The sequence below is a fragment of the Pristiophorus japonicus genome, chromosome 4, assembly GCF_044704955.1.
Source record: "Pristiophorus japonicus isolate sPriJap1 chromosome 4, sPriJap1.hap1, whole genome shotgun sequence".
Taxonomy (NCBI): domain Eukaryota; kingdom Metazoa; phylum Chordata; class Chondrichthyes; family Pristiophoridae; genus Pristiophorus; species Pristiophorus japonicus.
Window position 1 is genome coordinate 240,472,280 of NC_091980.1, and position 24,538 is coordinate 240,496,817.

General features: G+C 49.0%; 1 pseudogene; it reads right to left on the minus strand.

Annotated features, from left to right (window-relative positions):
- Positions 1–18,973: 18,973 nt before the first annotated feature.
- Positions 18,974–19,204, minus strand: LOC139263637 (U2 spliceosomal RNA; annotated as a pseudogene).
- Positions 19,205–24,538: the final 5,334 nt, after the last annotated feature.

A 24,538-nucleotide genomic window follows, 5' to 3' on the forward strand; every position in this document is an offset into this window, starting at 1 on the left:
TCATCACATGGGTTTTACATTTACATCTTGGTACATTTGTTTGGTGGATTACAGTTGCGTTTCTTTTAGTGTGGTACATTTACATGATCAGTACATGTATATCAGTACAGGTACACAAAGACAGTCTAGTTCCAGCACGGCCGGATAGGATCCGGGTCGTCTGGTGGCGGAGCAGCGCCCCATGCTAGTGGGTCTGTGGGCGAGGTGAGCTCATTTTGCTCGAGTTGCTGGAGCTCATGGCTCTTGCCATTACTCCTAGTGTCGGGCAAGCCCAAAGACAGCTGATGTGTCTGTGACCTCCCTGTCCTTTTCTTTTGCACAGTGTCACTGCTGCTCCCTGGGAAGCGATCTGAGCGAGTGAGCGTTTCATCTAAGCGAAGGTGGGGCTGCCTCGTCTTGTCTAGCAGTTCGCAGGGGACTGCTGACTCACTTTCCTTGAGGGCACCATTGTGAGCACTCTCGAGTTTGGGATCCTGGCTGGTCCAGGTCCTGTTCGGAGGAGCCGTTGCGGGTGACCCTTTGCTCTTGGGCATTGTCATAGTGGCTAGTGGGTTTGTGGGCTGCGCCTTTTCCACCCGTGTGGTGGGCGACGGTAGCCGACTGCGAGCATAGGCGCAGTTTACTGTTTCTGGCCCGTGGCGGTTCATGCCATCAGATGCCTGCAACGTTAAACCGATCTGAGGCAGGGTATCGCTACCGGTGCTTCTGCTCTCCGGGGATCGTTTACTCTGCGGCTTGTCTACTTCTGTCAGCTGTGAGGACACTGTATGATACATCGTTCTGGTCCCATGGACGCAGACTACAGCATTGGGTAGCCCGCTGGACCTATATACAACCGTTAGGTGTTCGTCTGCTACATTGGCTGATTGCAATTTGCACCCGACATCGCTCAACGACATTTTGCTTGTTACAGCTGGACTTTTACATTCTTAACCAATTTCAAGCAGTTCATTCAAAAATGGTGGGTTGCTGGCCTCTTTTTAAATGGCCTTACTACTTTAACCCCAATTGTTTTCCTAGCGTTGAACCACGTGTTGTTGTTCCATTAGTGCTTGGAAGCCTTCTTTTCCCTGTCCATGATGTCGACTGCCGCAATCTTCTTTCCCAGAGATTCTGCCACTGAAGCTGGGAAGGTGCCACCGGATCCAATCTTCCTCCCCAGGTGTCCTACCACTGAAACCGGGAAGGTGCGTTCGGGTCGTCTCGGCCAGGTCATCGCTACACAGTCGTCATGAGTGGTCTGTGCCGTGGGGGCTGCGCGGATCTGCTCTCCGGTGCCTGGTCCAACTGAAGGTGGGGGCTTGCTCTACCTCTGAGCATGGGGGACGTCGATCGCTGGAGGGATGAAGTCTTCGCAGTTCCAATGAATCTTCCCCATCCATCTTCTTCCAAGTAGCGTTGGTTCATCACCTGAAACAATCCACAATGGTAAATTGTGCACCGCACCATCATGGGATACACTTACATCCACACTACCAACAACTGATATCAGTTCCTTTGTGTAGGTGCGCAGCTTAGCCTGAACTGGGACCAGCTTGGGTTGTTCAGCTTGATCATTCCATAGCCTCTCAAAGGCTTCTTGGCTCAGTACTGACTGACTCGGCCCCGTGTCCACTTCCATGAAGACTGGAGCGCCATTTATTTCGACTTCCATTATCACTGAAGGACAATCTGTGGTGCAGGCATATACTCCATACACTTCATCCTGGGACTGAGCTGCCTCTCTAGCCATCTCCTCGTAATCCGCGCTGGATTCACAGCCATCTGCTGACTCCTCTTCCACGTGGTGAGTCACAGCTCTTTTGCACATTCACTGGAGGTGGCCCTTTGTGCTGCAGCCTTTGCACACATAGTCTCTGAACCAACACTGATGAGCCCTGTGATTACCTCCACAACTCGACTTACGTTTGCACCCATCGGCGGACTCTGAGTTGAAGGAATCGGAGGCCTGTACGCTCTGCCCTGTTCTGTCTGTGAAAGGCGCCATTCTATTTACAGTACTTGCCGGGTTTGAGTCCTGAGAGCTTGGAGCTGCAGCTTGAGGTCCTGAATGCCTGGCTGATGCTGATGGCCTTCTGCAGAGTGACGGTGGTTTCAGCAGACAGTAGCCTGTGAAGAAGGGCCTCATGACCGTGTCAATTATGAAGACGTCATCGACGAGGGATGTGCCGAATTCACACGGTCCTGCCAGCCTCCTGAGGTCGACAGCGTACTTCACGATTTCCTGGCCCTTGGGGCGGCAGTGTGTATAAAATCAATGCCTGGCCGTGAGGATGCTCTCCTTCGGTTTGAGTTGGTCCCAAATTAGCACTTTCAGCTCCTCGTATGACTTGGTCATTGTTTTCTCTGGTGCAAGCAAATCCCTGACGAGACCGTTGACCACGGGCCCACAACTGGTCAACAGAATAGCTCTGCGCTTATCTGTCAGCGTGGCCGGATCATCGCCTACCAAGTCGTTTACTATGAAATATTGGTCGAGCCGCTCCGTAAAGGCTTCCCAATCTTCACCCTCTGAGAACTTTTCTAATGCACCGTTAGTCATTTTTGCGTGAAAGTTCGTAATCTCGTCGCCAGTTGTTATGTCTTTAATACTCTTATGAATGACTCCACAAGGTCTACTATTGTACTTGAGCTGTTGTGACCTTAGTCCCATTTATTGTAACTCCAGAGTGAGGCACAAGCATGGTGGGCAGCCTTTTATACTGGGCCCTGCACACCTATGCAGGTGACCCTCAGGTCTCATACCGCAGTGGCCGCTGGTGGCACACCTTATGTGACTATACAGTTAGTATACATGGTCTACATACATGACACAAGCCACATGAGATATTAATACAGGTGTCCACAAGCTTGTTTAAAGAGGCAGGTTTCAAGGAGCATCTTAAAGGAGGAAACACAGAAACATAGAAACATAGAAAATAGGTGCAGGAGTAGGCCATTCGGCCCTTCGAGCCTGCACCACCATTCAACAAGATCATGGCTGATCATTCACCTCAGTACCCTTTCCCTGCTTGATCCCTTTAGCCGTAAGGGCCATATCTAACTCCCTCTTGAATATATCCAACGAACTGGCATCAACAACTCTCTGCGATAGGGAATTCCACAGGTTAACAAATCTCTGTGTGAAGAAGCTTCTCCTCATCTCAGTCCTAAATGACTGTGTCCCCTGGTTCTGGAATTCCCCAACATCGGGAACATTTTTCCTGCATCTAACCTGTCCAGTCCTGTCAGAATTTTATATGTTTCTATGAGATCCCCTCTCATCCTTCTAAACTCCAATGAATAAAGGCCCAGTCGATCCAGTCTCTCCTCATATGTCAGTCCAGCCATCTCGGGAATCAGTCTGGTGAACCTTCGCTGCACTCCCTCAACAGCAAGAATGTCCTTCCTCAGATTAGGAGACCAAAACTGAACACAATATTCCAGGTGAGGCCTCACCAAGGCCCTGTACAACTGCAGTAAGACCTCCCTGCTCCTATACTCAAATCCCCTAGCTACGTTAGCGTGTGTTTATTGAGTAAAGAAAATGCATCAATATCTGTTTGGGCTCAAATTTGAATTGGAAACTGACCATAAGCCACTGACATCCCTCTTTTCTGAAAGTAAGGGGATAAATACAAATGCATCGGCCCGTATCCTGAGATGGGCGCTCACATTGTCCGCATACAACTACGCCATCCGCCACAGGCCAGGCACAGAAAACTGTGCCGATGCTCTCAGTAGGCTGCCATTGCCCAACACAGGGGTGGAAATGGCACAGCCCGCAGATTTAGTCATGGTAATGGAAGCATTCGAGCGTGAGCAATCACCCGTTACTGCCCGACAGATTAGAACCTGGACGAGCCAGGACCCCTTACTGTCCTTAGTAAAAAACTGTGTGTGCTTCATGGGAGCTGGTCCAGTGTCCTATTAGAAATGCAGGAAGAGATAAAGCCGTACCAGCAGCGCAAAGATGAAATGTCTATACAAGCAGACTGCCTTCTGTGGGGTAATCGAGTAGTGGTACCCAAAAAGGGCAGGGACACTTTCATTAGTGATCTCCACAGTACTCACCCAGGCATCGTAATGATGAAAGCGATAGCCAGATCCCACGTGTGGTGGCCCGGTATCGATGTGGACTTAGAGTCCTGCATGCACAAATGTAACACATGTTCACAGTTAGGCCAGGGAGGCGCCACTAAGTTTATGGTCTTGGCCCTCCAAACCGTGGTCTAGGGTCCATGTCGACTATGCAGGCCCGTTCTTGGGTAAAATGTTCCTAGTGGTTATAGATGCATATTCCAAATGAGATAATGTCGGCAAGCACGTCCGCTGCCACCACTGAAAGCCTGCGGACCATGTTTGCCACGCACGGCCTGCCTTATGTCCTTGTGAGCAACAATGGGCCGTGTTTCACCAGTGCCGAGTTCAAAGAGTTCATGACCCGCAATGGGATCAAACATGTTACATCTGCCCCGTTCATACCAGCATCCAAAGGTCAGAGAGAGCAGTGCAAACCATCAATCAGAGCTTGAAGAGGGTAACTGAAGGCTCACTGCAGACTCGCCTATTCCTAAGTCCTGCTTAGCTACCGCACGAGACCCCACTCGCTCACTGGAATTCTACACGCTGAAATGCTCATGAAAAGGGCACTTAAGACAAGGCTCTCGTTAATCCACCCTGATCTACACGAACAGGTAGAGAGCAGGTAACTTCAACAAAGTACATATCGTGATTGCGCAAATGTGTCATGCGAAATTGAAATTAATGATCCTGTATTTGTGTTGAACGATGGACAAAGTCCCAAGTGGCTTCCTGGCACTGTTGTGGCCAAAGAGGAGAGTAGGGTGTTTCAGATCAAACTTTCAAATGGACTCATCTACAGGAAACACTTGGACCAAACCAAACTCAGATTCACGGACTATCCAGAGCAACCCACATTAGACCCTACCTTTTTTGACCCCCCAACACACACACCAGTGGGAACCGACACAGTGGTTGACCACGAAGCAGAACCCATCACCCACAGCAGCCCAGCAGGACTCAACACACCAGGCAGCCCAGCAAGGCCAGCTGCATAGCAGCCCAGCGAGGGCCCAACAAATGACCAAAACCAACAGTTGCACCGAGACGATCAACCAGGGAAAGAAAGACCCCAGATCGACTCACCTTGTAAATAGTTACACTATTGACTTTGGAGGGGGGGGTGTTGTTATATATGTAAACCTGTAAATACCTTGTGTAACCACCAGAGGTCTCATCCCCTGGAGTCCCAAGGGATCCCACAATCCCTTGGGAGCGCCTGTACTTAAGGAGGCCTCCCAGACTGGAGTGGCACTCTGGAGACCTGAGATAAAAGACGAAGGTCACACTTTACTTTGAGCTCACAGTATCTGGTCAGGCTCTTTATTCATACATAATAGAAGCAATAGGTCTATCGGAGCAGTCCTGTTTGGGAAGGAGGTAGAAGCGGGCTGTGCGGGGTTGGGGAACTATGAGGTTGGTGGTAGTGGAGGGACAAACCTACGTGACCTCATCCTTATTAATCTACCTGCCACAGATGCATTTGTCCATGACACCGCACAGTCCTTGTGGAGATGAAGTCCCGTCTGTACACAGAGCATTACCACTATAATAAATGGGATAGATTCCGAACAGGCCTAGCAGCTCAAAACTGGGCATCCATGAGACACTGTGGGCCATCAGCAGCAGCAGAGTTGTATTGCACCACAATCTGTAACCTCATGGCCAGGTATATCCCTCACTTGAACATTACCATCCAGCCAGGGGATCAGCCCTAGTTCAATGAGGAGCATAGAAGAGCATGCTAGGAGCAGCACCAGGCATAACTATAAATGAGATGCCAACCTAGGGAAGCTGCAACACAGGACAACATGCATGCTAAAAAGTGAAAGCAGCATGCTTAGACAAGGCTAAGTGATCCTACAATCAATGTATCAGATCAAAGTTCTGCAGTCCTGCCACATCCAGTCCTGAATGGTGGTGGACCATTAAACAACTATCGGGAGGAAGAGGTTCTATGAATATCCCCATCCTTAAAGATAGTGGAACCCAGCATGTGAGTGCAAAAGACAAGGCTGAAGCGCTTGCAACCATCTTCAGCCAGAAGTACCGAGTGGATGATCCATATCGGTCTCCTCCTGAGGTCCCCACCATCACAGAAGCCAGTCTTCAGCCAATTCGATTCACTCCGCTGAGCGCACTGGATACAACAAAGGCTATGGGCCCTAACAACATCCCAGCTGTTGTGCTAAAGACTTGTGCTCCAGAACTAGCCGTCCCTCTACCAAGCTGCTACAGTACAGCTACAACACTGGCATCTATCCGACAATATGGAAAACTGCCTAGGTATGTACTGTCCGCAAAAAGCAGGACACATCCAATCCAGCTAATTGCTGCCCCATCAGTATACTCTCAATTATCAGCAAAGTGATGGAAGGTGTCGTCGACAGTGCTATCAAGCGACACTTTCTCATCAATAACCTGCTCACCGATGCCCAGTTTAGGTTCTGCCAGGACCACTTGGCTTCAGACTTCATTACAGCCTTGGTCCAAACATGGATAAAAGAGCTGAATTCCAGAGGTGAGGTGAGAGTGACTGCCCTTGACATTAAGGCAACATTTGACCGAGTGTGGCATCAAGGAGCCCTAGTAAAACTGAAGTAAATGGGAATTAGGGGGAAAAATCTCCACTGGCTAGAGTCACACCTAAGCACAAAGGAAGATGGTTGTGGTTGTTGGATGTCAATCAACACAGCCCCAGGACATCACTGCAGGAGTTCCTCAGGATAGTGTCCTAGGCCCAACCATCTTCAGCTGCTTCATCAATGACCTTCCCTCCATCATAAGGTCAGAAGTGGGGATGTTCACTGATGACTGCACAGTGTTCAGTGCCATTCGCAACTCCTCAGATAATGAAGCAGTCCATGCCCACATGCTGCAAGACCTGGACGACATTCAGGCTTGGGCTGATAAGTGGCAAGTAACATTCATGCCACGAAATGTCAGGCAATGACAATTTCCAACAAGCGGGAATTTAACCCCCGCTCCATGACATTCAACAGCATTACCATCGCCGATTCCACCACCCATCAACATCCTGGGGGTCACCATTGACCAGAAACTTAACTGGATCAGCCACATAAATACTGTGGCTACAAGAGTAGGTCAGAGGCTGGGTATCCTGCGGCGAGTGTCTCACTTCCTGACTCCCCAAAGCCTTTCCACCATCTACAAGGCACAAGTCAGGAGTGCGATGGAATACTCTCCACTTGCTTGGATGAGAGCAGCTCCAACAACAATCAAGAAGCTCAACACCATCCAGGACAAAGCAGCCCACTTGATTGGCACCTCATCCAACACCTTAAACATTCACTCCCTCCATCACCGACATATCGTGGCTGCAGTGTGTACCATCTACAAGATGCACTGCAGCAACTCGCCAAGGCCTCTTCGGCAGCACCTCCCAAACCCGCGACCTCTATCACCTAGAAGGACAACGGCAGCAGGCGCATGGGAACACCACCACCTCCATGTTCCCCTCCAAGTCACACACCATCCTTCATCGTCACTGGATCAAAATCCTGGAGTTCTCTCCCTAACAGCACTGTGGGTGTACCTTCACCGCATGAACGGCAGCGGTTCAAGAGGGCAGCTCACCATCATCTGCTCAAGGTCAACTAGGAATGGGCAATAAAAGAAACTGTTCCCATTGTCAGAAATGTTGAGAACCAGAGGACACAGATTTAAGGTGATTGGCAGAAGAACCAAAGGTGACATGAGGAAAAACATTTTTACGCAGCGAGTGGTTATGATCTGGAATGCACTGCCTGAAAAGGTGGTGGAGGCAGACTCAAGCGTGGCTTTCAAAAGGGAATTGGATAAGAACCTGAAGGAAAAATATTTGCAGGACTACGGGGAAAGGCGGCGGAGTGGGACTAGCTGATGTGCTCTTGCAGAGAGCCGGCACAGTCTTGAATGGCCTCCTTCTGTGCTGTAACCATTATATGATCCTATTATTCTGAGCGTGTGACAAGTCATTTCAGTCATATTTCCTCTCCCTTCCCTTTGTTGTAATCCTATTTAATCACAGATCATTTTTATATGTTTCAATTTCTAATTTATGGTTACACTTGAAGCGTTAACTTGTCTATTCCCTCTTCACAGGTGCTGACTGAGCTGATGTCTATTGCCAGCATTTTTTGCTTTTCTTTCTGCTCTAACTGTATGTAGACCCTACTCTTCATGATCAGGTAGTGATTTTCTTAGGTTCTTTTGAATCTTAGTTTTTTCACACTTTGACATCAGTTTCATCCACCTGGTCTCTTTCATAACAACAGTCAGCTGTATTGACATAAGAACATAAGAAATAGGAGCAGGAGTAGGCCACCTGGCCGCTTGAGCCTGCTCCGTCATTTAATACATCATGGCTGATCAGATCATGGACTCAGCTCCACTTCGCTGCCTGCTCCCCATAACTCTTTATTCCCTTATAGCTCAAAAATCTGTCTATCGCCGCCTTAACTATATTCAATGACTCAGCCTCCACAGCTCTCTGGGGCAGAGAATTCCATAGATTTACAACCCTCTGAAAAATTCCTACTCATCTCAGTTTTAAATAGGCGGCCCCTTATTCTGAGACTATGGGCTAGATTTTCCATTATTTTTGCATGCATAACGCTCACTTAACATCCATTTTAATGCTGAAATGAGATATAATGCCCAGATAACGCCCATTTAATCATAACATGGAAACTGACGGGCATTTTTCGGACACTTATTGGTGAGCGTTACTTTCTCCATGTACGTAACGCCGAAAAAAATAATATGACCCATCCACTTTTTATGGGCGGAATCATCAGAATGGGTGAAACCAACGCCCATAATATCACCCAGTGTTACTTTCCGCACGTAAATAACGTCGAGATTCAATAATACCGACCGGCCACTTTTTTTTGTCGTAAAGATCACATTTGCCGAAACTAACGCCCAGGAGATCGCCCAGCTTCACTTTCACCACTTTGCATACATCTCGCCCACAATATTGCTTGCCCAAAACACCGCTCTGAAAAAGGGGAACTGTTCTGAACTAATCACAGCAGTGTGAGCGCCATTTTTCAAATTGCAGGTCGCTTCATTGAAAAGGCTGCTTCAACTTCAGGGGAGTTTGGATTGACTCTGGAGTTCTTCTCAGGTGAAGTGACCATCTCAACAGACATCTTTTCAGACTTTGGACGATTGGGTTTTACTTTAGGTGTCTTTTAGTGAGGAAATTATTGCTTCTGATCAATCACTATTATACATTCATTGGAATGGGGCCAGCCATTTCTCAGCCTGCATCGATTAATACGCGGATGCTGCAGAGTGCAAATGGCACAATGTCTAATGCACATCATTATGTGCCCAATCTAAGACATGCCAGACAGCAGAGGAGGTCCAGACCATTCACACCCTGCACTTACAGGGAGAAGAGGTCTTACCTCGACGTGTCAGAGCACACCTGCCTTCGGAGACTGCGCTTCCACAAGGTGAAATATGCAAGCTTATCAGGCCAGATATGCAGCCTGCCATCAGGACATCACTGTCTGTCGAGGTCAAGGTCACCGCGGCACTGTCTTTCTAAGCATCCGGTTCCTTTCAGGTCGCTGCGGTCGAGATTACCACTCTGTCTCACCATGTCACACATCGCTGCATTAGACAGGTCATGGAGGCCCTGTACATGCGTAGGATGGACTTTATCAGCTTCCTCATGACCATGGGGGCTTAGACTGACAGGGCTGAAGCATTCTACCACATTGCTAAGTTCCCCAGGGTGCAGGGAGCAATACAGTGTACTCACATCTCCATGCGGGCACCTTCTCAGGACCCAGAACTTTTTTGTAACCGAAAAGGATTTCACTCCCTGAAGGTCCAACTAGTTGTAGACCACAACCAGATAATAATGGCAGTGAATGCCAAATTTACAGGCAGCTCAGATGAGGCTCACATCCTGCGTGAGAGTGCTGTCTCTGACATGTTTAAGAGTCAGCCACAAGGACTGTCATGTATGTACTTCTGGGATCACTAGCCACTAGATGGCGTCACTGTTGGAGACCATTGGGCTGCATGCATGTGTGTGCAGCCCAAGTATAAAAGGCCAGCCATTTTGTATATTAGTCACTTTGGGCCTTAATAAAGCAGAGCCAAGGTCATACCTTTTGGAGTTAAAAAGTACTCAGTCTAACAGTTATTGCATACATAACATTTGGCGACGAGGCAACAAGAACCTTTGCATGCAAAAATGAACACAATTGGATTGTTGGAGCGATTTGTGGAAGCAGAAGATTGGGCAGACTTTATGAGCCGTTGAGCCAGTTCTTCTTGGCCAAAAAAATCGAGGAGGTCGGCAACGCAGATCGGCGCTGGGCGGTGTTCCTCAGGGTTTGCGGTCCAAAAATTTATGATCTGATAAAGAATCTACTCCTGCCTGTGAGTCCAACAGAGAAGATGTATGAAGAATTGTGTACCACCTTAAGCCAGACAAAGGCATCATCATCTCCAGATACAGATTTTACACCCATGTTCGCTCAGAGAGCCAGAATGCGGCGGAATTCGTTGTCGACCTGAGACGTCTAGCGGGACCATGTAAGTTCGAAGCTGTGTTGGCAGACATGCTGCGGGACTTCTTTGTAATCGGCATCAACCATGAGGTGAAACTACTGGCGGGTGGAGACGTTGGACTTGAACAGGACCATCACGATTGCTCATTCATGCATGATGACGGATAGAAGTCTAAAGCAGATATCAGTGAAAAATAGAAACTCGGCAAGTACTATAAATATGATTGATTCGGCGTTCGGCAGAGCGGCACATGGCAGGGCCTACTCGGCTGTGTACGCGAAACCTGTGGCTGCCCAAAGTCTGCCAGCGGGAATGCATCTGATTTCTCCATGTTGGTGTGGTGGGGGAAATCACCGGCACCAGCAGTGCCGATTTAAGCAATATAGTTGCAAAGGCTGTCTGAGAGTGGGGCATCTCCTGCGCAAGTGTCCGCAGATGAGCAAGCGTGCTGCGACACACCACGTGGAGGATGATGGTGGATCCGGATACGCAATCCGAGATACCAGAGGAGGAAGTGTATGGACTGTACTCATTCCTAACTAAGAGCAAACCGATAATGATCAACATGAAATTTAATTGGGTGCCAGTATCGATGAAACTGGACACGGCAGGTGAGTCAATCGATAATGAGCCGGAGGGCATTCGACAAGCTATGGGATACTAAGGCTGTGAGGCCCAGGCTGTCAATGCCAAGTTGCGCACGTATACCAAAGAACTCATAACGGTGATTGGCAGTGCCACAATTAAAGTGTCGTATGACGGTGCGATTCACGAGTTACCACTATGGATTGTCCCAGGCAATGGCCCAACGCTGTTCGGCAGGAACTGGCTTGAAAAAATCAGATGCGATTAGAACGATCAAGGCATTGTCGTCGGAGAAAGATACATGTGCCCAAGTACTGAGCAAGTTCCCCTCGCTGTTTGAACCAGGCATCGGCAAGTTCACGGTGCAGATCCACGTGGACTCGGATGCGAGACCTGTCCATCATAAAGCTCGGGCAGTTCCGTATATGATGAGAGAGAAGGTTGAAATCGAACTGGACAGACTCCAGTGTGAAGGGATCATATCACTGGTTGAATTTAATGAATGGGCCAGCCCCATTGTTCCTGTGCTGATAAGGGATGGCACAGTCAGAATCTGTGGAGACTACAAGGCTACGATCAACAGGGTTTCAAAACAGGATCAGTACCCGTTACCAAAGGCTGATGACTTGTTTGCAACACTAGCCAGGCGGAAGTCGTTCACCAACCTGGACTTGACGTCGGCCTACATGACGCAGGAGCTGGTCGAGACGTCACAGAGACTTACGTGCATTAACACGCATAAAGGACTGTTTATTTATCACAGGTGCCCTTTTGGAATTCGCTCGGCTGCAGCAATATTTCAGAGGAACATGGAGAGTCTACTGAAGTCCGTTCCCAGAACCGTCCTGTTCCAAAATTACATCCTGACCACTGGGTCCTGACACTAAGGAACATCTGAACAACCTGGAAGAGGTTCTCCATCGTCTTGACAAAGTGGGACTCAGACTGAAAAGCTCAAAGTGCATCTTCATGGCACCAGAGGACGAATTCCTGGGGAGGAAAATTGCTGCTGACGGCATCAGGCCCACGGACGTTAAAACCAAGGCCATCAAGAATGCACCCAAGCCGCAGAATGTGACAGAGCTGCGTTGGTTCCTGGGTCTACTCAACTACTTCGGTAACTTCCTACCTAAATTGAGCACCTTATTAGAACCACTGCACATGCTGCTAAGAAAAGGTGACAAATGGGTGTGGGATGCGTCTCAAGACGGAGCTTTTGAGAAAGCCACTAATCTGCTATGCTCTAACAAGCTGCTGGTACATTATGACCCATGTAAACGTTTAGTACTGGCCTGTGATGCTTTGTCATATGGAATTGGTTGCGTACTCCAACAGACCATCTTAGACTGGGTGTTGTGTAATGAGAGAGGATTAATTAGTAATCTTGTTGTGCGAGGCCCCTTGGGGAAGAGTGACCATAATATGGTGGAATTCTACATTAGGATGGAGAATGAAACAGTTAATTCAGAGACCATGGTCCAGAACTTAAAGAAGGATAACTTTGAAGGTATGAGGCGTGAATTGGCTAGGATAGATTGGCGAATGATACTTAAGGGGTTGACTGTGGATGGGCAATGGCAGACATTTAGAGACTGCATGGATGAACTACAACAATTGTACATCCCTGTCTGGCGTAAAAATAAAAAAGGGAAGGTGGCTCAACCGTGGCTATCAAGGGAAATCAGGGATAGCATTAAAGCCAAGGAAGTGGCATACAAATTGGCCAGAAATAGCAGCGAATCCGGGGACTGGGAGAAATTTAGAACTCAGCAGAGGCGAACAAAGGGTTTGATTAGGGCAGGGAAAATAGAGTATGAGAGGAAGCTTGCAGGGAACATTAAGACGGACTGCAAAAGCTTCTATAGATATGTAAAGAGAAAAAGGTTAGTAAAGACAAACATAGGTCCCCTGCAGTCAGAATCAGGGGAAGTCATAACTGGGAAAAAAGAAATGGCAGGCCAATTGAACAAGTACTTTGGTTCGGTATTCACTAAGGAGGACACAAGCAATCTTCCGGATATAAAAGGGGTCAGAGGGTCTAGTAAGAAGGAGGAACTGAGGGAAATCCTTATTAGTCGCGAAATTGTGTTGGGGAAATTGATGTGATTGAAGGCCGATAAATCCCCAGGGCCTGATGGTCTGCATCCCAGAGTACTTAAGGAGGTGGCCTTGGAAATAGCGGATGCATTGACAGTCATTTTCCAACATTCCATAGACTCTGGATCAGTTCCTTTGGAATGGAGGGTAGCCAATGTAACCCCACTTTTTAAAAAAGGAGGGAAAGAGAAAACAGGGAATTATAGACCGGTCAGCCTGACATCGGTAGTGGGTAAAATGATGGAATCAATTATTAAGGATGTCATAGCAGCACATTTGGAAAGAGGCGACATGATAGGTCCAAGTCAGCATGAATTTGTGAAAGGGAAATCATGCTTGACAAATCTTCTGGAATTTTTTGAGGATGTTTCCAGTAGAGTGGACAAGGGAGAACCAGTTGATGTGGTGTATTTGGACTTTCAGAAGGCTTTCGACAAGGTCCCACACAAGAGATTAATGTGCAAAGTTAAAGCACATGGGATTGGGGAAAGTGTGCTGACGTGGATTGAGAACTGGTTGGCAGACAGGAAGCAAAGAGTAGGAGTAAATGGGTACTTTTCAGAATGGCGGGCAGTGACTAGTGGGGTACCGCAAGGTTCTGTGCTGGGGCCCCAGCTGTTTACATTGTACATTAATAATTTAGACGAGGGGATTAAATGTAGTATTTCCAAATTTGCGGATGACACTAAGTTGGGTGGCAGTGTGAGCTGCGAGGCGGATGCTATGAGGCTGCAGAGTGACTTGGATAGGTTAGGTGAGTGAGCAAATGCATGGCAGATGAAGTATAATGTGGATAAATGTAAGGTTATCCACTTTGGTGGTAAAAACAGAGAGACAGACTATTATTTGAATGGTGACAGATTTGGAAAAGGGGAGGTGCAACGAGACCTGGGTGTCATGGTACATCAGTCATTGAAGATTAGCATGCAGGTACAGCAGGCGGTTAAGAAAGCAAATGGCATGTTGGCCTTCATAGCGAGGGGATTTGAGTACAGGGGCAGGGAGGTGTTACTACAGTTGTACAGGGGCTTGGTGAGGCCACACCTGGAGTATTGTGTACAGTTTTGGTCTCCTAACTTGAGGAAGGACATTCTTGCTATTGAGGGAGTGCAGCGAAGGTTCACCAGACTGATTCCCGGGATGGCGGGACTGACATATCAAGAAAGACTGGATTGACTGGGCCTGTATTCACTGGAGTTCTGAAGAATGAGAGGGGATCTCATAGAAACGTTTAAAATTCTGATGGGTAAAGAGAGGTTAGATGCAGGAAGAATGTTCCCAATGTTGGGGAAGTCCAGAACCAGGGGTCACAGTCTAAGGATAAGGGGTAAGCCATTTAGGACCGAGATGAGGAGAAACTTCTTCACCCAGAGAGTGGTGAACCTGTGGAATTCTCTACCACAGAAAGTTGTTGAGGCCAATTCACTAAATTTATTCAAAAAGGAGTTAGATGTAGTCCTTACTACTAGGGGGATCAAGAGGTATGGCAAGAAAGCAGGAATGGGGTACTGAAGTTACATGTTCAGCCATGAACTCATTGAATGGCGGTGCAGGCTCGAAGGTCCGAATGGCCTACTCCTGCACCTATTTTCTATGTTTCTATGTTTCCAAGCTAATGAGTCGGGTAAACTTCAATCAGTCTCGTGTGCTTCAAAAAGTTTGTCTAAAGCGGAAAGAGAAAGAAGCACTAGCCTGTGTGTATGGGGTTAAAAAAATGCATCAATACCTGTTTGGTCTTCGGTTTGAACTGGAGACAGATCAAGCCGCTCATTTCACTGTTCTCTGCAAACAAAGGTATCAATACCAATGCTTCATCCCGCATCCAGAGGTGGGCGCTGACATTATCCGCTTATGATTATGTCATTCACCATAGTCCTGGCACCGAGAATTGTGCTGATGCTTTGAGCTGTCTACCGTTGCCCACACCGGAGGTGGAAACGCCACAACCGACAGACTTATTGTTAGTTATGGATGCTTTTGAGAGTGAAGGAACCTCTGTCACGGCTCAACAAGTTAAGACCTGAACCAGCCAGGACTCAATTTTATCATTGGTGAAGAGTTTCATCCTCAAAGGTGATTGGTCTGGCATACCCAAGCAAATGTGCGAGGAGACCAAACCTTACATTCGTCGCAAAGAGGAACTGTCTATTCAGTCAGATTGTATACTGTGGGGTAATCGTGTTGTTATGCCCAAGAAAGGAAGGGAGAAATTTGTAAATGAGATACATAGCACACATTCTGGCATTGTAATGATGAAAGCCATTGCCAGGTCTCATGTATGGTGGCCGGGAATTGACTGTGGGCTGGAATCATGTGTGCATCAGTGCAACACTTGCATGCAGCTCCGCAAAGCACCAGCGGAATCGCCGCTGAGTCTGTGTCGTGGCCGTCCAAACCATGGTCCAGGATCCACACCGACTTTGCAGGTCCCTTCCTGGGGAAGATATTTTTAGTTGTGGTGGATGCATATTCGAAACGGATAGAATGTATAATCATGTCATCCAGCACATCCACAGCTACCATTGAGAATCTCAGTGTCATGTTCGCGATAATGGTCTGCCTGACATCGTTGTTAGTAACAACAGATCGTGCTTCACCAGTCAGGAGTTTCAAGGGTTCAAACATGGTATCAAACATGTAAGGTTAGCACCGTTCAAACCTGCATCCAATGGGCAAGCAGAACTGTTGTGTCCTTGGATGCTCTAATAATGATTCCACGAGGCAATGTGTTGTGCTTGAACTGTAGTGACCTTAGTCCTTTATTTGTTAACTCCAGAGTGATGATCACACCTGGTGGCCTGCCTTTTATACTAGGCCAGGCACACCTGTACAGGTAACCTACAAGTCTCCCACTGCTGTGCCCTCTGGTGGCACACCTTGTGTTAGTACCAACAGTAACCATGTAGGATACATGACATCACTCCCCCCTGAACCCTCAGTGCAAATCGCCTCTGCATTGATTGTGCTCTGGGCTTAGCTCTATCTGGGCTCTGTCTGCTTGACCCTTGGCAGGTCATTTCAAGCTTGGGTGAATGGTTGCTGCAGTAGAGTGCTGGTGGTTGCAGTTTGTGTGTGTCCCTGACCACTCCATTCTCCCAGCCGCCCCACCCCCGCCACCCCACATATCGATTATGCCGGAGGCTCATTGCATTCATATACATTCAAGTTCAGAAAAACAGTTTGCATTACATTTGTGGTTCTGTTGTGAGACAAGTACGTTGGACTGGTGAGATACATTATCGATGCGGTGACTAGTGCGTAAGGACAAACTAGTTCCAGAACTGCTGGATGGTGCCCCTGCAGTCTGGTGGTGGCACGGTGCCCAGAGCTGGCAGTGGGAACCCGGTTGGCTCAGGTTGCCTGATCTTGGGGCTGTTGCCGTGGTTCCTAGCGTCGGGCAGCTTCACAGATGCCTGTGTCCTCCCTGTCCTTTCTTTGCACCCTGGGTCGCTGCTGCTCCCTGAGGAGCTGTCATCTAGCAGTGCACAGGGAACTGCTGACTCGCTGGCCTGGGCATTGTTTGGTTTGGGATCCTGGTTGGTCCCGGTCCCCTTTGGGGGGACTGTAGCGGGTGACCCTTCTTTTCCGGGTATGGCCTTGGTGGCGATGGGGTCTGGGGGTTGCGCCTTAGCACAGTTTGCTCTTTCAGGCTTGTGGCAGTTGGTGCCATTGGGTGCCTGAGAGGTGGAGCCGATCAGGTGCAGAGTGTCGATACCGGTGCCATTGCCCTCCTGAGGTCGCTTGCTCTGCAGCTCGTGTGTGTTGGCTGCTTGTGGCCACACTCCATGGTGCATAACTCTGGTCCCTGGGACGCAGGCTACAGCATTGGGTAGCTCGCTGGACCTGTGTGTTTCTGATGGGTGTCTGCCGCTGCATTGGCTGCGTGCAGTTGAAATCCTACATCGCATAACTTTTCATTACTTATTGTGGATACTCTGTAGTTCCGATCGCGATCACACCACTTTTCCTCGCTGGTTGCATGTACACAATTCTGATCATCACCTACACATTTCACATGATCACGCAACTTTTCCTTGCTTATTGCATGTATACAACTCTGATCGTCAGTTACACATTTTGTCTCTAACTTACAGTTGCTATTACATTGCTTGAGTGTGTGGAACTGTCCCTTTAACTGTAGTGGGTTGCAGGCCTCCTTTAAGAGAGCCTTTCTTGCTTTATTCCAATCCTCTTCTCCATTTGGTGCCACGTGTTGCTCCATCAGCGTTGATCTGGCCGCGGCCATTTTTTCTTCAGCGTCTTACCTCGTGATTTGGGCGCCATCTTTCCTCCATCCACGATGTCGACTGCGGTGATCCTCTTCTCCCTGGGTTCTGCCACCGAAGCTGGGAAGTCGCCTTTGGATCCAATTTTCTTCCTCTGGAGTCCTGCCACTGGAGCCTGGAAGATGCGCTCGGGTCGTCCTAGGTGGATATTCTCCATGCAGTTGTGCTGGGCGATCTGTGCCTCGGGTGCTGTGCTGGTCTGCTCTCTGGTGCCGGGTCCACCTTCAAGTGAGGGTTGCTATGCCTCCGAACGTGAAGGACGTCGATCGCTGGAGGGTTGAAGTCTTCCCACTTCCAATAGATCTTCTCCATCCACCTTCTGCCGAGCAGCGTTGGTCCATCACCTGCAACAATCCACAGGGGCAACTTGTGCACTGCGCCACCATGGAGTACCTTTACATTCGCACTACCAACGACTGGGATAAGTTGCCTGAACCAGGACCAACTTGGATCATTCAGCTTGATTGTCCCATAGCCTCTCAAAGGCTTCTTGATTCATTACTGACTGGCTCGCCCCCGTGTCCACTTCCATGAAGACTGGAATGCCATCTACCTCGACTTCCATCCTCAACGGGGAATACTTGGTGGTGCAGGTAAACATGCTATATACCTCATTGTGGGGCTCAGCTGCCTCTCTGCCTATCGTTTCATAATCCGCGCTGGATTCATGTCCATTTGCAGACTCTTCTCGACACAGTGAGTCATATTTCTCTTACACATTCGCTGGAGGTGGCCCTTTGTGCTGCAGCCCTTGCATACATAGTCTTTAAAGCAGCACTGGTGAGCCCTGTGATTTCCTCCACAACGCCAGCATGGAGCTACTCGATTAGCCCCCCTCGCCGGACTCTGAGTTAAGGAACTCGGGGGTCTGTTCTCTCTCCCCTGAGAGGGTTCGCGTTCTACAGTCCAGCCTCTAAACGGCGCCACTCTGTGCAACATACCTGCCGGGTTTGAGTCCTGAGGGTGAGTCATCTGCCTAGAGCCACAGGTCAAGGTCATGAATGACTGGCTCACAGAGATGGCCTTCTGCAGTGTGACTGTGGTATCCGCCGACAGTAGCTTGTGAAGAAGGCCCTCATGGCCGATTCCAATGACAAAAATGTCCCGCAGCGCTTTGTTGAGGTGGTTGCCTCCTGAGGTCTGCGGCGTACTTCGCGATTTCCTGGCCTTCGGGCAGTCAGTGCGTGTAGAACCGATGTCTGGCTGTGAGGATTCTCTCCTTGGGCTTAAGTTGCTCATGGTTTAGGGTTACGAGCTCCTTGTATGTCTTGGTTTTTTTTTTTTTTTTTATTATTATAAATTCGTAGCCAATCGTTTCCAATTCTTTGTCAAGTCACAAACGCCAGAGGTCACCCTGCACCAGTCAAGGATCACTCTGCGCCAATGCTCTTAGCCAAAAGGCCTAGAGCCACTGCACCGTTCCTGGAAGTACTGCAATACCAGGTTCGTGCCATGGAGGTGGATGGGTCAGGTCCCCCACACACCTCCGTGGAGGTGGATGGGTCAAGCCATCCCACCCACCTCCTGTTTACAAAAATGTAAGCATATACCTTCCTGACCAGGGAGAAACCACCCGGAGGTCATGGTGGCTGGTCAGGTTAGTTATGCAGATCTTAGCCAAAAGGCCGAGAAGCGCTTGTATGTCTTGGTTGTTGTCTTCGCTGGTGCCAGCAAGTCCCTGACGAGGCCATAGACGGTGGGCCCACAAGTGGTTAGCAGGATAGCTCTGCGCTTATGAGCCAGTGTGGCCGGGTCACCTCCTGCCAGATCGTTTGCTGTGAAGAAATGTTCGAGCCTCTCCACAAAGGTGTCCCAATCATCCCCATCGGCGAACTGCTGCAACGTTCCAAGGTAGCCATTTTCACATGTAAGTTCATAATCTCGTCGCCAATTGTTGTGTCCTTGGATGCTCTAATAATGACTCCACGAGGCAATGTGTTGTACTTGATCTGTAGTGACCTTAGTCCTTTATTTGTTAACTCCATAGTGAGGATCACTCCTGGTGGCCTATCTTTTATACTAGGCCAGGCACACCTGTACAGGTAACCTACAAGTCTCCCACTGCTGTGCCCTCTGGTGGCACACCTTGTGATAGTACCAACAGTAGCCATGTCGGATACATGACAAGAATGTGCTGTCCAAATCATAAAGCAGAATATGAAGCGAGTAACCCAAGGGTCACTGCAGACCCGCCTGTCATGCATACTGCTTAGTTACAGGACAGGACCACACACGCTTACCGGGGTTTTTGCCTGCTGAACTAATGATGAAGCGAGATCTTAAGACCAAGCTATCTCTTGTAAACCCTGACTTGAATAATCATGTTGAATATAGAAGACAAAGTCAGCAAGGGTATCACGATTGCGCAGCTGTGTCATGTGATATTTCTGTAAATATCCTGTATATGTTCAGGGTCCCAAGTGGATCGCTGGTACTGTCATGGCCAAGGAGTGCAACAGAGTATTTATTGTCAAGCTCAAAAATGGGCAAACATGCAGGAAACATATGGATCAGACAAAGCTGTGGCACACACACGAACCGGAACAGTCGGAGGAAATCATCATCATCATCATAGGCAGTCCCACGAATCGAGGATGACTTGCTTCCATGTCAAGTTAACAGGAGTTTCAATGAAGGACCTAAAATTCCAAATCCCAAACTAAATCTTGAAATATGGAAGATGCCTGTGCGTGGATTTTTTTGACATGTGACCGTTGCACACCAGCCACCACACGGGCTTGACAGAGCTAGATCTTGGTCCAGTAGCAAGGATTAACCAAGACGACTGGAGATGTGCTCTGCTGCACGGACCTAGTGCGCACACATATCGCAGTGTGGGCTGGCCCGTGCTACCCCTGGACCCTCGCCTTGCCTAGGACCCAAACGCGCGCCTCTCCTGGGCCCCCGATCACGTCCCTCTTCAATCTCTCGCCGCTCCTTCGCCCCGACCTCCTCGCTCCTGCTGTATCTGCCCACGCTCCAATCACTGACCTGGACCTTGGTGACGTCCCTTTTCACTGCCGTTGCTCTCCTGCTCCAGCACATGCTGCTCCTTCTGCTCCCCGCCCTGCTCCGATGGTGCTTGCAGGCCAGGGGCCGCTCAGCCTGCTGGGCCAGGCCTCCACGCTGCTCCTTCCGCTCCCCGGTTGGAAATGATCTAGGCTACGACTGGATAGATAAGAGTGGAACCAAGTGAGAGGCAGTCCTGAGCTGGCAACGAAGCAGAGGAATTGGTGCAGGACTGTGTCAAATGCCGGAACCGTTCCGGTAGTCGGAGGAAAAGACAATCGACGACCAACCAACCTTCCCCCAGTCATCAGAGGACTCAATGATCATCAGTGAATCGGGACTTTCAATCAATGACATGTTCAATGAAAATGGACTGTCAATCCCTGACATGGCCATTGTCACTCCCACCAGGTCAGCCATCCAGCCACCAGTCTCAACAGACTCTGAACACTCATCCAAGGCTGGAGTTGAACTGAGACGGTCAACCCGGGAGCGTAAAATACCGGATCGTCTCAATTTGTAAATGACTGTGTTAATATCTCAGAGAGGGGTATTGTCATGTATGTACTTTTGGTATCACTAGCCACTAGATGGCGTCACTGTTGGAGGCCATTGGGCTGTACGCACGTGTATAAAAGGCCAGCTATTTTGTATATTAGTCACTTTGGGCCTTAATAAAGTAGAGCCAAGGTCATACCTCTTGGAGTTAAAACAATATTCAGTCTACCAGTTATTGCATACCCAATAAGGACAATGCTGGATGCTTGGTGACAACCGATATGGCCTAGCCACCTGGCTGATGACTCCCCTGCGTGACACCCACACCGAGGCCGAGAAGCGGTAAAACCAGAGCCACACGCAATGTGGTCCAGAATACAATAACTATGCTAAAGCAGTGCTTCAGATGCCTGGAACACTCAGGAGGGGAGCTACAATACAACCCTGAGCAAGTAGCTAAATTCGTGGTCGTATGCTCCATGCTGCACAACCTGGCTATCAGGAGGGGACAAAAATTGCCAGAAGGGACTGATGTTCCACCTCAGGAGGGAGAGGAAGAGGAGGATGAGGGGCTGGAAGCTGAACTAGGGCTAGACAATCAGGCTGACTGTACAACCATGCCCACGCCCCCCTCCAGGCTGCAGGAAAGGGCCTGTGGTAGCTGCAAGACTCTTACGTCTGGAGCTCATAAATGAGCGATTTGCCTGAAAGAACGTTGCTATAATTGACAAAGCTGACATACTGCTGTGTCAGCTCAGACATCAATGTGGGCATCACCTTGTTGCCAGTTAAAGTTTAAGTTGATTCAAGTTAAGTTTTATTTAACCCTTTCATGTTAAGGAATCACCAGTGCGTAATGGTCCAGCTATCTGAGACAATGTGCAACAAGGTTATGTTGAATAAAAAACATTTTATATGACCATTGGTCCGAAATCATAAGTATCACGGGCAAGAACACCCTCCCCATCCCACTTTTTTGACCATTTACATCAATCAAATGGTCAACATGTCCAACCTTAGAGGGTACAAATGCAAAGCAGGAGGGTGGCCCCCTCCCCCCATACAATACAACAAATTGCATACACCGAGATGGAAATATAACACAGCCATCACCTGCACACATGCACCTCAATTTCCTTTCCCCCTCCCCTTCTTCTCCACCTCTACCCCTTCCCCTCCTCGCTCCCTGCCGCCTGGCCGAAGAGCTCCTCAGGCAGTGCCTCATGGGGGGGAGATAAAGGCAGAGGCGGTGGTTGTATGGGTACGGGAGTGAGGGGTGCCGAGGTAGGAACATTCTCGGATCCAGAAGTAGGATCTTGGTCCTGCCTCTCACCTGCCGTTTGCAGTGGTGGTGCGGAACCTAGGGATGGAGTGCCACGCTCCGGGACCACTGGGAGGCCTGTGGCAGCAGTGTTCCTGGCTATCGCATCCAGGGCCTCCGACATACGTGGAATGTACTCGCTCATGGTGGCCAGCTGTCGGGATATGTCCCCCAATGCATCGAGGATCTGGTCACCAATGTCTACAGTCCTCCTGGACAACTGTACCATCTCTCCGCTCTCATGTGGCGCTCGTGGACCAGACCTGCCACGTCCACGAAACCTCCGTGGGGTTGGCTCCATCCTGGGGACAAATGGAGTGCTCTGTGGCGAGGTGCTTGGACCTGGTACCTCCAGAGTGGAGGCGGGAATGACCGGAGGAGCACTAGATGGCCTTGGGATGGAATGGCTCCTGGAGCCTGGCGATGCAGGTTCCTCGAAGTCAGTGCTCTCATTACGGATGAGAACAGACCCAGCGGATTGATGGGCGAGAATTGGACCTCCTCAGCACCAGATATAGGATCGTCCGGAGAGTCGGGTCCCACGCCCCTACATTCTGGCCTCTGTGGTCTTGCCTTGGGATGCGCTACTGGCTGAGCTGCAAAACACAAATTAGGTTATTAGAGGAGAAGAGGTGCTAGGGTGACAAGATAAGACCAGCGCTACACACAGCATATGCATGACAAAAGCACCACTGCTATCAAAATCATCACAGACATCACATTTCATGACCATCAACACATTGTGCATTGCAATGATTTTCATTAGGCCAGCATTATTTATAGGACAATGAGAAACCATCTATCATATATTATTGGTTGGCTATGAGTGGGTGTGGCATCTATTGAATTTACCTCACGCAATGGTGTATACTTTACTCACGTGGCATCACTTCAGGGTCTGCAGTAATGTGTGGCCGTCCGGGTGTGCTTCCCCACGAGTGTGAGCACCCACTCCTTGACATCGGTGATGTCGCTGATGACTGGTGGCCCCCCACCTGTTCGCCTCTGCACGGACCTCATCGTCGATAGCTTCTTCTGTAAAATGTGACAGGATGACATGGCATGAGACCATTGCGTGATGTCATTGCTTCTTACTGTCACAGAGACTGATACAACACGTAACCGACAGATGTAATCATGATTATTATGATAATTATCATTCTTTTCCTAAAGACATGCACCGTGAACGCAAGCTTTGAGTACAACATTCCCGGTAAAAGTGAAAGACCTCACATCTGATGATAGTCACTCATGACTCTTACAAATCAAATTATATAAATACATAAGCACATGTAAATAAATGTAATACTTACTCTTGCGGATCCGACAAGGTCGTTTCATCGTTTGCGGCATTTGTTGCCCCCACGCACCTCGTTGGTCGCCGACGAGACCACCTCTGCTTTCTCGGCCCATATCTTCTGGTAGGCCTTTGGGGTGGGCTTCCCACGACCTCCCTGGGTCAAATCACCCCAGTGTACGTTGACCTCCTGCAGGAGGGAAGCATTTGCCTCATCCGAGAACCTCCTCACTCTTTTGCACCCCCCAATGTGCTCCTCTCCCAGCTCACTGCTCTCGCCAGCGTCAGTCTCCACAGTGTGCTGTCTTGCCTCCTCCTCTTCCTCCATTATGGGCACCAAATTCGGGCAAATATCTGGCTGGTCACAGCTAATTTTTTTTTCCAAATTTGCTCTAAAGCTCTAAACTCTCCCTCCTTCCTCCCAAAGCAGCCACACTACACCCACACCACACCCACACACGCCTTCACTCCCTCTCAGCTCGCTCTCTCTCTGTCTCTTATGTGCACGTCATGATGACCCTTGACCTCCTGAATCGCGGGAATTAAGCATTGCCATGCCGTTGCTAAGGACGGCGACACTTTAAGGCAGAAGGTCAGAAAGATTTAACACTAACGCCCATTTCATATCGCTCACTGTAACATCCAATTTCAAAAATGGAGACCGGGGCTTTGAGAATGGACGACAAGCCGGCGATCTGAAAACCCATTTTTACCGCCCACACCAGAAATAACACCCATTTTTGGGCTATCTGCACAAAAGTACAAAATCTAGCCCTATATCCCTAGTTTTAGTTTCCCATATGTGGAAATAGCCTCTTTGCATCCACCTTGTTGAGTCCCCTCATT